The sequence below is a fragment of the Lygodium microphyllum genome, chromosome 21, assembly GCF_053477565.2.
Source record: "Lygodium microphyllum isolate KBCC chromosome 21, Lygodium_microphyllum_v1.1.10, whole genome shotgun sequence".
Taxonomy (NCBI): Eukaryota; Viridiplantae; Streptophyta; class Polypodiopsida; order Schizaeales; family Lygodiaceae; genus Lygodium; species Lygodium microphyllum.
In genome coordinates this window covers 55,993,719-56,006,663 of record NC_141155.1, presented here as the reverse complement: position 1 = coordinate 56,006,663, position 12,945 = coordinate 55,993,719, and positions in this window count along the sequence as shown.

Genomic DNA, 12,945 nt, shown 5'->3' with positions numbered 1-12,945 from the left:
CCCATCAACTTTTCGCACAAAGAATCCACTTTGTGTATGAGCCCCGGTCATGAAAGTTTACGGAATCCACCGTAAAACCTCACGGAATCCACCGTGGTACGAAATCCACCGTGAAATATGCCTCGTGGCATTACTTTAGGCTAGATTCTCCACACCCATCATATAATGGTATGAACACTTTCTCTCTTAGTGGATCAGATGATTCCGCATCCATGGGCATCAATGCATCGATCATTGCCTCTATCTCAAGCTCCAAGATTGAAGGAAGGTCCAAAGGCTGATTGTTTCCTCTGGTATCGAGGGTGTAGATTGAGTTATGCATCCTACTCTATATGCAATAAAAATAAAAATTAAAGTACTAAAATGTTTTTTCCCACTCAACTAATCACCAATCACAAAAAATACTTGTAGTGTGGATTAAAAATCCAAAACCTCCTATCTATCTCAAGCTCCAGTTTGAAAGGTGAGAAGGATCGAAGCTTGCACACGAGCTATGGCGGGAGAGCAAGAGCAAGAAAAGAGAGAGACAAGAAATGGGAACTCCAACAGTCACAATGTGTGACCGGGCCTTCCTTTATTCAAATTGTCACTAAAAGAATAAAGAATAAAGTGACGTGACGGGCGCCCGCCACCTGCAGTGTGCAGTGGCGGGTATTGTCAGTGTAGTAATACATGGGGCGGCACGGCATAGGCGCCTTTACCCCCAAAAACCTCCCACTTAAAGGCGAATCTGCCCTAGTGAGAGAGAAAAGAAAAAGAAAAGACAGTACAAATGTACATAGGTACAAGGGATGAGGAAAGGCGACATCTCATCCAACGCCCATCAATCTCCTGAGAAAGGCAAAGTGCTCAGTAGTGAGGCTCTTCGTGAGCAGATCTGCAGGATTCTCGTCAGTGGAGATTTTAAAAAGGTCAACAGACCTATCCTCCACGACACCACGTATGAAGTGATACCTCACCTCAATGTGTTTCGTCTTCGCATGGAAGACCGGATTCTTAGCCAACTGAATGGCACTCATAGAATCCGAATGCAGTGTAGGTGTAGCATCAATCCCAAGGTCAGCAACTAGAGGGCCTAACCATATGGCCTCGTTGCAAGCCTTAGTGGCTGCAACATACTCGGCCTCAGTGGTAGACAAAGCCGTACACTTCTGAACCCTGGACATCCAAGAGACAGCCCCTCCAGCATAGGTGAATACATAGCCAGAAGTGGACTTCCTACTATCTACATGTCCTGCATAATCGGAGTCAGTGTACCCCACGACCCCTGTATCCTAGCTGCCATAGCAAATACACATACCTGCTATGCCCTTCAGGTATCTCATGATACCCTTCACGGCATCCCAATGTCTGCTGCCAGGTGTAGCCATATAGCGTGCCACAACACCAACTGCATGCGCAATATTTGGACGAGTGGCTATCATGGCATACATCAAACTGCCCACGGCTGAAGCATAAGGGATCTTGGCCATCTCGGCCCTCTGCTCATCTGTTTGCGGACAATCGGCCTGTGATACCTTCACATAAGAAGGTAATGGATAGCCAATAGGCTTTACGTCCTGCATGCGGAAGCGCTCAAGGACTTTATGAATGTACTCCCGCTGTGAGAGATACAAAAGCCCCTGATGCCTATCGCGCTTAATGCGCATCCCAAGTATATGTGAGGCCTGTCCCAAATCCTTCATCTCAAAGCTCTTCTTCAGCTGAGATTTAAGAGCATCTAGCTCATCATGAGCTTTCCCTGCTATCAGCATATCATCAACATAGAGTACCAAGATAAGCAAACTGCCATCATGGGCTTTCTTCTATAAAGACACGGATCCATAGCACTCTTGCTATAGCCCTGTGACTGCATAAAGGCATCAAACTTATGATACCATTCCCTAGGTGCCTGCTTCAAGCCATACAAGCTCTTCTTCAACTTGCACACTAGGTGCTCCCTGCCAGGTTCTGCAAAGCCCTTAGGCTGATCCATATAGATCTCATCATGCAAGTCCCCATGTAGAAAAGCCATCTTGACATCCATCTGATATAGATCTAAGTCAAGCTGTGCAACCAAAGCCAAGACTAAGCGCAGGGTGGTCATCTTAACCACAGGAGAGAAGACCTCATCAAAGTCCACACCATGTTCCTGCTTAAAACCCTTTGCTACCAATCTAGCCTTGTATGCCGGCTTGGGGTGTCCAGGGGTACTTTTCAGCTTGTACACCCACTTGCATGGCAAAGCCTTCTTGCCCTTAGGCAAGGCAACCAAATCCCAAGTCTCATTCTTATGCAGGGACTCTATCTCAGACTGCATAGCCCTCTCCCAGGAGTGACTGTCACCCCTGCGCATAGCCTCATCATAAGTGAAAGGCTCTCTAGCATCTGTAACCAAAACATAATGCATAGAGGGCTGAAATCTGTCAGGTGGACGTCTGTCTCTAGCAGACCGTCTCACCACAGGCTCTACTACCTGTCTAACTGCCTGTCCAACACCCTGGCCCTGTGGAGGAACTGCTGTAGGCTGTACTACTGGCTGTGCTGGAGCTCTAGGCTCCTCCTGAAAGATCACTCTACGGATCTCAACCACCTTCTCAGGCTGCCTGTGCATCTTTTCTTCATGGAAGACGACATCATGGCTGCGTACTATTTTCCGCGCCTGCGGATCCCATAGGCGATAGCCCATCTCTCCTGACTCACCATAGCCAAGGAATATGCATTTAATGCTCTTTGGATCCAATTTACTCCTCTTGTCCTTGGGCACATGGCAGAATGCCTCACATCCAAAGACACGAAGATGCGCATAAGAGGGTGGCTTACCAGCCCAAACTTCCTCTGCAACCTGGAAATCCAATCCACTGGAAGGCGATCGGTTTATGACATGCACTGCCGTACTAACTGCCTCAGCCCAAAAACTTTGGGGTAGGCTTGCATGGCTAAGCATAGAGCGCACACGCTCCTGAATAGTCCTGTTCATGCGCTCAGCCAAACCATTTTGGGGTGGGGTGTAAGGGGCGGTCAACTGACGCTTAATACCCCTGTCATCACAAAACTGCTCAAAAGCATGCGAGACATATTCTCCCCCATTATCTATCCTAAGGCATTTCAGCCTATACCCAGTCTGGTTCTCAACAAGAGCAAGCCATATCTGAAAAACTGCCAAGACATTGGACTTCTGCTTTATGGGATAAGCCTACACTTTCCTAGAAAAATCATCAATGAAGGTAACAAAGTACTTCGCACCACCCATAGACATGCAAGGCATAGGCCCACAAACATCGGAATGCACCAATGCCAAGGGCTCACTCATGCGTGGCCTACCCGATTTCTTATGCGTAGACCTATTCTGCTTACCATAAAGACAATGATCACATGAGTCAAAACATGCATAATCCAAAGGCGGAAGATACTACAAACTAGATAACATTTTCATTCCCTTCAAAGACATGTGCCCTAAACGAGCATGCCAAAGTGATACATGTGGGATAGGACCCATTGCCAAAACATGGTCAATTGAGGACCCAAATACAACAAGAGGATAGAGGCTGCCAGACTTGGCGCCTCTAGCAAGCACAAGTCTGCCACGAGTAATCTTCCAGGCAGAATCCCCAAAACATACATGAAATCCTGCATCATCCAGCTATCCTGCAGACATAAGACTGCGCGTAAGCGCAGGTACATGACGTACATCCCTAAGCAAAAATGAACTGCCAGTGGAAAACTGCAACTGAATATCACCCATGCCCACAATGTCAAGAGACCTGTCGTCTCCAAGTCTGACTGAACCAGATATAGTGCGGTAAGAGTGGAACCACTCACGGTAAGGCGTCACATGGAAGGATGCTCCGGAATCCAATAACCAGCACTGTGCATACATACTAGATGTCTTAGTCAAGTGTGAAGCATCAGAAGAACTAACTGCAAGTATAAACTCATCACCACCATCGGACTCCTCAGTCTGCGTGACATTAATTTCCTCAATCTTGACGCTGGACTTCGCAGGTACTATGCTGCAATCAGAGGACTTCTCCTGTACTTTATCTTTTCCCTTATCCTTGCGCTGCTCATTGTGCAACTCATGACACTGTGGTCTAATATGGCCCTTTTTCCCACAATGATGACAAGTGACATTTGCATTGCGCCCACGCGACTTACTATGCGACTTGCCACGAGATTTAGATCGACCCTTCTGCGAGTCACGACCACGGTTATTACCACGATCATTCCTATCATTCCTGCCTCTAACTGTCAAAGCATGACTACCACGAGAGGCATCCAAGTTTTTGCGATTCACCTCTTCCTGAAGAAGAGCACTCTCAACATCTGCCAATTTTAGAGTAGCACTAGAGGCACAAAGAGCAGTACGGAAAACATCCCATGACTCATTCAGAGTCCCAAGCAAGAAAAGAGGAGTTACTTCCTCTCCAAAGGTGATATCCTGTGAAGTCAGGTTCTTCAGTATAGCATGGAACTGGCTCAAGTGAGCAGACATAGTCGCATTATCCTTCATGCGCAGATCCATAAGCTGCTTCAACCAGTACATCTGACTCGCTGAACTTTTCTTATCATAAAGATTCTTGATCTTATTCCATAGATCCCATGCACTCTGTGCTTCCTTAAATACATTATAATGTACCTATTCAGTGAGAGACAATACAATCGTGGACTTGCATAGCTCATCAAGTTCAAGCCAGCCGTCATTGTCCATAGTTTCAGGCTACTCCCCACTCAACCGAAGTGGCTTAATCTGAGATTTCTGCACCAAGACCTGCCAAATTTGACTCTTCCAATAAGAGTAGTTGGTACCATCCAAATTTATAATGTTAAAGATGGCACTATCATGCGAAGATGACGCCGTTATGCAGGCTGGAAATGCCCAAACAGTCCAAAACTGCTTGCTGTTTTACTGCAGAAACTGCCCAAAAATGACCAAAACGGGGTCCAAAGGGCGAGCAAAGTGTGCCAAAAGTTGCTGCCCACTTAGTACTAGGTGCGGTACACCAAATCAGGATATTTCAACATGAAAAGTACACCTCAGTCCACCAATAACTGCTTGCTGTAATAAATTGCAGGTATGCAGTCTAGAGAGCAAACTGTCCCAAAATAGGATCCAATGTCAAGCAAACAATGCTAGCTCCAAAGCTGGCATGAAACGGACATAAGCAAGGCCAATGACAGTGAAAAAAACATGAGCTCAACACCGAAGCATGTCAAAATAACATCTGCCAGTGAAATGCACACCCCCAGACACTCTAGGCAAAGTGTTCCTGTAATTGCCAAAACCTGACACAAATAGGTGTCTGCTCAAAGACAAAGATCCAAATATGAGACTCAACTCATAAGCATCCTGTGAACCAAGAGTACATCAATGCATATCCATAAAGATCGGAGTATGATCCCAAAGTCTCAATGCATATGTAGCTACTCAAGACATAAACTGCTCCAAATACATGTAACTGCTCCAATAGCATGCAACTGTCAAAGGTCAAGCAAGCATGTAAAATGCTCCCACTGGCACAAAAGGCGTACAAAGCGAGCTCAGAAGCTCAAACAACCCAAGAGAAAGCACCAGTGATAAGTGACCCTGTCAATGCATCAAGCGCATCCAAGAGAGCATGACATACATGAAGCATCGGTCGTATTAACCATGAAGCAATACATAAGCCCAAATAAGCTCTCGGTCAACTCAATCACATCCAAATAGCAACCAAGATCAGTGATCAAGTAAGCCGGGAATGCTCAAATACATCCAAATCCAAGCTCCAAATGTCGGTATGGCATACACGAACCAAATAGCATATGTCACGAACCAAAGCATGTAATGCAAAAGCCTAACTGTCAAGCAAAGACATGAGGCATAGGCGGTCCACGAGCATGCCAAGTCGGTCCAAATGCCGGTGAAGACGGAGCTAATGCGAAGCTCAAAAGCATCCCATAATCTCATACATATGCTCCAAGTCATCCCCAAATGTCAGAGACATCATGCCAAAGCTCAAAGCATACATCCGGTATCGGTAGGTAAGTGCCAAAGCATGTAAAGTACCTTCAGCCCACTGTTATTCCAGCATGTATTTACTGTTCTAAACAGTAGATTTCAGCCTCAAATTCAAGCCAAAATCATGGTCAAACCAAATGCATACATCCCCAATACATCCGGGTAGGAAGTAGACCGCATACGGGCATCAAATAAGGTAACCGGAGTAGAGTATAAGCATCAAATGCCAATGCCAAGTGTGGTTGCCCTGTTTCCAGCACTATATAACAGTAAATAACAGTCCCAAATCAGCCAATATTTCAAGCCAAAATTATGGCATAATCATGTGCATACATTCCCAAGGCACTAGGCATCATGTAGACCGCATACGTGCATCAAATAGCACAACCGGAATGGAGTATAAGCAACAAATGCTAATGCCAATGGTGCTACCCTGTTTTCAGCCTGTTATGACAGTTTATGATAGTCCCAAATCTGAAGAGATCAGCCCCGAATGATCAAGACCAATGCCCAAAGCTTGAATGACATCAAACATGAAATCTATAGCCCTCTTGATCAAGGTAGAGAGCAAGAAGCAATGGCCAAGTGTGGAGCTGAAGTAGATGAGTGCTCACAGCCTGGAAAAAAATGATGCAATCTGCCCTGTTGGTGCTGAACTTGCTGCTGCTCCACATGGGCTGAAAAGGGGGTAATGGGGGGCTCAAGAAGGGCCTATCAAAGGCCTGTGACCAACCTCTTTGAGCCTTGATAGGTGTAAGGCACAATATGAGGGGAATAAGCTTCAAGGGTTTGAAGCCATGGATGCCCTTGCTGTTTGCAACCTGTAGACTGAAATAAAACCCTGAAAGAATGATCAAATACCTCAGTATCAATGCCTTGAAGGTGCCTCAATAGGCTGGGAAGGTGCTCGGGAAGCCGGGGAGTGACGGGAGCTCAAGGAGATCGGATATGGCTGCCGGGATGGAGATCCAATGCGTGAAGTGAGTCGATGCGAAGGTCGGGAAGCACCGAGTCGAGCTCGAGCAAGAGAATGCCAAGCTCTGATACCAGTTGAAAGGTGAGAAGGATCGAAGCTTGCACGCGAGCAATGGCGGGAGAGCAAGAGCAAGAAAAGAGAGAGACAAGAAATGGGAACTCCAACAGTCACAATGTGTGACCGGGCCTTCCTTTATTCAAACTGTCACTAAAAGAATAAAGAATAAAGTGACGTGACGGGCTCCCGCCACCTGCAGTGTGCAGTGGCGGGTACTGTCAGTGTAGTAATACACGGGGCGGCACGGCGGAGGCACCTTTACCCCCAACACAGTTTGGGGATGAAACCCTTACTTCGACACTTGATTTAAGAGCACAAGTGCTCAAACTTGAATCCATTAGTGTTGAGATGACAAGCTCAACACATGCGGACATTGATGATGGACCGCCTGGTTAGATGGGTCCACACGTCTACACTTAGCACGTCGGTGGTCATTATGACTCTCACATGGCCACTGACTCATTACTTATTATATTCAGGTTGTTACACCTATTTACAGCTGGCATAGTTATAGTGCCAGTCGACTAGTGTAGTCGGTTATGCATTGTTTGACTTAGTAGGCCACCTTCCTTTTATGTTGTATCTTATCTATACTTTGTGTACATTGTAAAGTGTGTGGAAGAAGAAGAAGAAATCAGCAAGAAAACGTTTTGGCCTCCATCTCTCTTCTTGTCTCTTGAATGAGCTTCTCCTTGTGCATTCTGTGTGTGTTCGGCGCAGCATCTTGAGCAACCCTCTCCACCATGCGATTCTTGACATGGTATCAGAGCCGCGCCATTGAGAGAGGCTGATTTCGAAGGTTGAAGTGAAGGAGAAGAAGCAAGGTTTGAGCAAGCAAGCTACGGGTAAGAATCTCTCCCATTCTTCCACTCCTTCTCTTGGATAGTGCCTGTGGAGGCACCGGAAGCAGGGCAGAGCAAAAATCTCAGATTGCAGTGAGATTTGGTGTGCGCGAAGAGCACTGTATATTCTGCAGATATGCCCTTCAGGGCTTTCCCGCAGTTATTTTGGGCATTTGAGGCCGTTTCAGGGCCCGTTTTAGAGCCCTATCATTGAGAAGCTTGACAAGAACAACTACCCTTCATGGAAGTTTCGTGTCACGAACTTCCTTATTGGAAAAGGCCTCTACGAGTTTATTTCAGGTGAAGAAAAGGAACCGGAGATGAGTGATCCTCCAACTGCAGAAGAGACAAAGGCACGGAAGGAATGGAATGCAAAGGATAAAAAGGTCATGTATTGGTTGTCTGCAGTAATTGACAATAATATGCTGGGACACATTAGAAATGCAGAGAATTCATATGCAGCTTGGACCATACTTGAAAGTATGTTTTCTGTAAATACAAAGGCACGAAAGATTCAACTCAAGCAAGAGTTGAATACATTGAAGAAAGGAAAGATGTCTATCAATGAGTATGCACTGAAGGTAAGAAGAATTGCAGATGCATTGGTAGCGATTGATGCAATGCCCGATGATGATGATTTGGTGTCGTCTACCTTGGGTGGACTTAACAATGAAAAGGCTTGGAAGTCTTTTGTAACTTCTGTATATGTCAGAAAGCCATTTCCAGATTTCGATGAGTTGGTCTCCCTTATGATCACTGAAGAGATCAAGATGCAGAGTGAGACACCTGAAAGAAGTGGTGAACAGGTCCAAGCTTTCTACTCCAGTTCAGGAAGGGGACGTGGCAGGTTCTCTTCAAGAGGCCGTGGTACAGGACATGATAGTGACAACCAGCAAAACAGATTGAATCAGCAATTTGGCGATATGCAGGTTTCAGGAGGTCGCGGTAACTTTAGAGGCAGGGGGAGCTTTAGAGGAAGAGGTGGATGGCAGAACAGAGGTTCTAACAACTCTGGTATTGTGTGCCACTACTGTGGCAAAATAGGTCATATTGCAGCCCAATGTTATGCTAAGAGAGATGATATCCGCAGTGGTAAGTTGCAGCAAGGAAACTATGCATCGTCTTCACGACAGAATGAAGATAAAAATGAACGTTTGTTCGTTATGCAGCATATGCTGAATGCTGTTACAGGAAAGGGAACACATGAAGATGTTTGGTATGTTGATTCAGGTGCATCCAATCATATGACTAGCCATGTAGAATGGTTTGGGGAGATGCAGAATTTGCAGAATGCAGGCTATGTGCAGACGGGTGATGACTCATGCCACCCAATTTCACACATTGGAAAAGTTCCCTTGTCCTTGCATGATGGTAAGACAAAGAGTCTTTCAGATGTATTGCATGTGCCATCTATTACAAAGAACTTGGTGTCAGTCGGTCAAATGGTAGAGCAAGGGCTGCAAGTCAGATTTAATGCAAAGGGCTGCTTTGTAGAAGACTTCAATGACAAGTGCAGGTTGGTAGCAAAGGGAAGTAGAGTTGGACGTATGTTCACTCTAGATGCTGGAATTCCTACTATGAAAGCTGCTATGTATTCCAAAGGAAAAGGTGTTGTTGCAGACATTGAAATTTGGCACAAACGCATTGGACATGCAAATGTACAAAGGCTGAAATTAATGCAGTCCAAAGGGTTGGTTACAGGTTTGCCTACTTTTAAAGTTGCAGAATTTCAGAAGGTATGTGAAGCATGTCAGTTTGGTAAGCAGGCAAGACAACCCTTTTCACATGACAGAGATGTAAGCAGAAATATCCTTGATGTTGTGCATACAGACATTTGGGGGCCTACACAAAATGTATCTCTTGGAGGCAGTTCATACTTTGTCACATTCATTGATGATTGTTCTAGAAAGCTGTGGGTATATTTTATGAAGGAAAAGAGTGAAGCTTTTGAGCACTTTAGAACTTTCAAGGCTGCAGTTGAAAGAGAAACAGGCTTGAAAGTAAAGTGCCTGAGGTCAGATGGAGGGGGAGAGTACCTCTCAAATGAGTTCAGTGATTTTCTGAGGTCTCATGGGATAAAGAGACAGTTCACATGCAGGTATACCCCACAGCAAAATGGGGTTGCAGAAAGGAAAAACAGGCATATTGCAGAAGTTGCAAGTGCCTTGATGGCTGAAAAGAATATGCCTAAGCATTTTTGGTCTGAGGCTGTTCATACTGTTGTTTATATTATGAACAGAACTCCCACAGCTGCAGTTCATGGTATGACCCCCGAAGAATGTTTTACAGGTAAGAAGCCTGATGTTTCACACTTGAAAGTATTTGGCTGCATTGCGTATGTTCATGTGCCAGATGAGTTACAGAAGAAACTAGATCAAAAGGCTGAAAAGTGTGTCTTTATTGGATACTCTTTAGAGCAGAAAGGGTATCGCTGTTACAACCCTGTCACATGTAAGTTCAGAGTGAGCAGGGATGTCATCTTTGATGAAATGAGCAGTTGGTATGCATCTACTGGTGATGCATTGGATGATGATGATGATCATGATACTCATGTGCAGGCTGAAAAGCAAGAATCACGAACTCTTAGTGGACCAGAGACATCATCTGGTAGTCCTTGGTCTGGGAGACTAAGGAGTACCTCTACATCTTCGGGTGCATCTAGTAGCACTACAGGTAAAGACAAAGGAAAGAATAAAGTGTCAGAAGGCATTAATGCAGTTCTTGATGGAGACTCCAGTGGCTCAGAGAGCTTGGATGATGAGCTTGGCATTCCTTTAGTGAGGACTCCAGGTGTGCAGAGAGCACGTGTTAATGCAAAGACTCCATTGAGTGATCCAGTGGTACGCAGGTCTAGCAGGGCGAGATACCCTGTTAAAAGATTTGGTTTTGAGGGTTATGCAGCTCACCATTATGCTTATATGGTGAAACTAGTTGAGGATGTTGAGCCCACATGTTTTGAGGAGGCTGTTGGTCATGCTCATTGGGATGCAGCAATGGATGAGGAGATGGCTGCATTAGAGGCCAATAAGACTTGGGATCTAGTATCATTGCCAAAGGGAAAGAAAGCTATTGGATGTAAGTGGGTTTATAAGATTAAGCACAATGCAGATGGTTCTATTAGCAGGTACAAAGCTAGGCTGGTTGCAAAAGGCTATGCCCAAACATATGGCATAGATTATGATGAAACCTTCAGTCCAGTTGCTAGGATGGCAACTGTCAGATGTGTGATTGCTTTGGCAGCAGCCAAAGGTTGGAGGTTGCAGCAAATGGATGTAAAGAATGCCTTCTTGCATGGTGATTTGTAGGAAGAAGTGTATATGGATCAGCCAGTAGGTTATGAAGATTTAGAGCATCCCACGTATGTGTGCAGGTTGAAGAAGGAACTCTATGGGCTCAAGCAAGCACCTAGAGCATGGTCTGACAAGATTAGAGAGTATCTTGTCAATATTGGTTTTTATGTTTCTGATGCTGATCACTCACTTTATGTGAGAAAAGGAGATGCAGGTTTGGTCATCATAGTCATCTATGTGGATGACTTGATTATTACAGGTGATAGTGATAGTGGGATTGCTGAAGTCAAGGGTTGTTTGAAGATGAAGTTTGAGATGAAGAATCTAGGTGAGCTAAGGTACTTCCTTGGTATTGAGGTGGTCAGATGTGATGATGGTATATGGCTGTCCCAAAGACAGTATGGCTTGGATATGTTGTCCAAGTATAGTATGACAGCATGCAAACCACTTTCAGTCCCGTTGGAGCAGAATGTAAAGCTGAGTGCTGATGTTGGGGATGAGATAGAAGACCCTACTATGTTCAGGAGGATAGTGGGGAGTTTGATCTACATGACTATTACAAGGCCAGACTTGAGCTATGCTGTTGGTCTTGTGAGTCAGTTTATGCAAGTACCTAGAAAGCCACATTTGAATGCAGTCAGACGCATATTGAGATATGTGAAGTCCACATTACATTATGGACTTTTCTATGAGGGAGGTACAGATGTACAGGTGTTTGGATACACAGATGCTAATTGGGCTGGTAGTATGTCTGATAGAAGATCTACCAGCGGATACATGTTCTCTCTTGGTAGTGCAGCAGTTGCATGGAGCAGCAAAAAGCAATCTACAGTTGCTTTGTCGAGTACAGAGGCTGAGTATAGAGGTGCTGCTGTTGCAGCATGTGAGGTAGTATGGCTGCAAAAGCTATTGGCTGATTTGGATGTCCAGGTGGAAGGTCCAGTTGTCATTTATTGTGACAACATGAGCAGTATACAGTTGGCTAGGAACCCTGTGTTCTATGCCAGGACAAAACATATTGAGGTACACTACCACTTTGTGAGAGAGAAGGTACTAGCAGGTGAGATTGACTTGGTGCATGTCAGCACACAGGATCAGATAGCTGACATCTTTACGAAGGCCTTGGGTACAGAGAAGCTTCAAAAGTTTCGAAGCTTACTTGGAGTTGCAGAGATGCAGTTGAGCTTGAGGGGGAGTGTTGAGATGACAAGCTCAACACATGCGGACATTGATGATGGACCGCCTGGTTAGATGGGTCCATACGTCTACACTTAGCACGTCGGTGGTCATTATGACTCTCACATGGCCACTGACTCATTACTTATTATATTTAGGTTGTTACACCTATTTACAGCTGGCATAGTTATAGTGCCAGTCGACTAGTGTAGTCGATTATGCATTGTTTGACTTAGTAGGCCACCTTCCTTTTATGTTGTATCTTATCTATACTTTGTGTACATTGTAAAGTGTGTGGAAGAAGAAGAAGAAATCAGCAAGAAAACGTTTTGGCCTCCATCTCTCTTCTTGTCTCTTGAATGAGCTTCTCCTTGTGCATTCTGTGTGTGTTCGGCGCAGCATCTTGAGCAACCCCCTCCACCACGTGATTCTTGACAATTAGTCCTAGCAATGGAATCCATTAGTCCCAACAATGGAACCAAAATGTTGAGTTCTTATGCTCAACTGCCAAGAACCACAGACTGCTTATTGTTTTGAGCCTTTCAAGTGAGCACTAATGGCTACCTCTCACGTAGCCAACGTGCTATCCCTCTCTACGAGTGTAGTAAGCTTACTGTGATGCCCGAT